The sequence below is a fragment of the Triticum urartu genome, chromosome 6A (genome assembly GCF_056163025.1).
Source record: "Triticum urartu cultivar PI428250 chromosome 6A, HENAU_Tu73, whole genome shotgun sequence".
Lineage (NCBI taxonomy): Eukaryota > Viridiplantae > Streptophyta > Magnoliopsida > Poales > Poaceae > Triticum > Triticum urartu.
The window spans coordinates 300,919,797-300,922,933 of NC_141878.1; the positions used below are offsets into that span (position 1 = coordinate 300,919,797).

General features: G+C 46.8%; 1 pseudogene; it reads right to left on the reverse strand.

Moving 5' to 3' along the window:
• Positions 1-281: 281 nt before the first annotated feature.
• Positions 282-2,290, reverse strand: LOC147965080 (uncharacterized; annotated as a pseudogene).
• Positions 2,291-3,137: the final 847 nt, after the last annotated feature.

Here is a 3,137-nt window from a genome sequence, read left to right on the forward strand (position 1 = left end):
TCATGCAATGGATGGGAGTGATCAAAATCTCCTAAAATGTATGAGGAAACTATGGGGGTCTCCTCATGAGCAATATTGGAAACATCATATAGAGAAAATGGGCAACACCCAAAACAATGCATATCCGAAGCTAGGTGGTCATGGCATGGCATATGAGATAAATGATGCAAAGGAAGCATATCAATATCATCACAAGAAAAACAAATGCCGATAACCATGGGCTTGTCATCTATGCCATATGTGCAAATTGGGTTCATTTTTATAGCATATGCATAGTCACTAGGAAGAGATTGCAAATATGACATGTGGTCGATCTCATGCATAGCATATGACAAGTCAAGCGGATTAGCAAACATGATGTGACCGAGAGAATTAGCACAAGAAATCCTATGTAACATGGCATCACAACTAATAGACTCCACATGGCAATCATCATACTCATCACAAATAGGTAAATCATCGCATGGGGAAGTCACACTAGCATGAAGCATGGAAATAGGTTGATCAACATCATGCAAGCAATCAATGTCATGATAGTCCACTAGTGGGACACGAGCATCACCTTCACCTATGTTACCTTTGTCATTCCACTCATGTGGTGCAGGTGAGGTGGGTAAGACCGAATGGTGGTCAAGATCATCATTGTGATGGAACCATGTGGGGGGTGCATCATATTCCACCATGGCCATCGTCTTGTCCAAAGGTAGGACGAAGTCGTCGAGAATCGGTGCGTCATCATATAAGGGACCTAGCACCAAATGAGAAGACACAATAGAGGTAGAGATCAAGTTGTTAGTGTTAAAAGTGGCCTCACATGACCTATCAACTATCTCACTCTCTCTATGTGGTGGTTCACTCACAACCTCAAAATAAGTGCACTCAAACTCACATATGGTGGAGTCACTCATCTCACTCAAGAGGTGGGGGTTGTGGCTCTCCTCACATGGGAATAGTGGAAACACATCATATATGGGGCTAGTGGTGAAATCACTCTCACTCTCAATATGGTGGCTAAAGTCACTCAAGTCATCACATGTCGCCGTGGTCGAAGGGAAAATCCCATGATCAACCGTCTCGTAGTCGTCGTCGTGGATGAAGGCCGAAGATGGCACAACATCACTCTTGCCGTGGATGAAGGCCGAAGATGGCACATCATCACACTCGCCTCCTAAGATGGAAGCATCATCCTTGCTCGCCACCGTGTCGCTCGCCTCCAAAGCTTGGTCCTTGAGGGTCTCCGTAGTCGTACTCGTCGCTGTACCGTCTTGAAAAAGAGTCATGGAGGACTCGACATCATCAATGCCACAAAGAGGGATGGCGTAGGACTTGGGAGTATCGTCTTGGAGCTTGTCGGGCTTGGACATCTTGGTGGTACTATCCTCATGCTCGTTCTCATGGAGCTTGGTCGTCGCGAAGTGAGCTTGGGGTAGAGAAACTTTGGCCTTCATGAGTTCTTGTTCCGCCTTGAGAGCACCAATGTAGTTGTCGTCGAGGGACTTGTAGTACTCGAGGAAGATCGTCTTGGAGATGTCGTTGTGCAATACCATCATGAAGTGGAACTTCATCGAAATGGGGTCGTCCACGCCGGCTCGTCGCAAGGCAATCTTCATCTCCTTGAAGTACTCGTCGATGGACTTGGATCCTTGGATAGTGTTCTCCAATTGACGTTGAAGTTGTTCCGTGTAGGTTGGAGGCACAAACTCTCGCCGCAAAGCTCTCTTCGTCTTGGGCCAACTCATGTCGTAGGTCTCCAAAGGTGCGTGAAGCCACCATGTGGACGCGTAGTCGTGGAAGTTCCTTGTGGCGCACTTCACTTGATCTTCGGGAGGAACTTGATGTAGCTTGAGGTAGTCGTCCATCAAACGCTCCCACTCGATATACTCATCGGGTTCTTGAGTCCCATAGAAAGGAATCGTGTGGTCGAGGTCGAGGTCGTAGTAGCGCATGGAAGTCGCAGACTTGAGCTTGGGGAGCTTCTCTTGAGCGTAGTCTTGAGGTGCTTGTTGGCGAAGATGCCATATATTCGTAGGCGAAGATGCCTTGAAGTCGCTTGGAGAAGATGCCAAAGTGGTTGGTGTAGCCGTAGCTCCGTCTTGGTGGTGATTGTCTCGCGGTCTTCTCTTGTGGTCATGAAGTTTGGACTTGGTGTGAAGTAGGGCTTGTTGCGACTTGTAGGTAGGCGCTTGTGGAGCATCATCATGATGATGTTGTCGTTGTCGTGCTTGAGCTCAATGTAGATGTCGTTCATTGTCGTCCTGCACATGTTGCTTGGAGGTGACTTGCCCTTCATGACGAGGTGGATCACAAACGTGATGGTGGTCGCCATGGAGATGTGGACGAGGACGACTTGCGCTTGCATCATTTTTGCGCTCCGAAGACTTGTGACTTGAACGTCGTTGCCTTGAGGATGATGAAGGGGAAGAACGGTTGATCAACAAGGTCCGAATCTCCTCCATACTTGCATCTTGCTCCTCCTTTTGTGCGGAAAGCTTGTTGTTGATGTAGTTGTTCATGCCGTCGTTGTTGTGGAAGACCGGAGATGAAATGCCTTGCCTATCCATCACAAGATTCGAGCCAATATGAGTGGAGAAGGAGAAGAACGAATACCAAATGTACCTTGACTGAAGTTGAAAGTGAATCAGTGATCACTCCAATGTGGACAAGGAAATAGCACAACTGGTACCAATTCTTGTCGGTTTCTCACACCTACACAAGTAAGGCTTATGGTGGAGCTCGGTGAGGATAGTGGCACAAAAATTTGATGTAAAATGTTAGCAAGAGTCAATAATGTTGAAAGAGATTCACAAATTCGCAAGTGAAACAAGTAGACCAATAGCAATATGGGTGGCTCAAGGAAACACACACACCGATAGATAAATGCGGTCGTGCAACCAAGGATGAGCACAAAATGTGGAATCCACGGAAAACGCTCGTGTTGCACAACTCAAGAAAGACGCTAGCACGATTGCTCTATAGGCGGATACGAAACTTGTGCACAACCTATAAGATGCAAAATGGATAACTTTCTATCCCAAGTATGCTATGTATGTATGGTTCCCGGTGTTTGATCCAAGATGATCGGATATGACAATCTTATGCAATGTGGTGGATGCTATGGCTATTTCTTACAAGCTTCT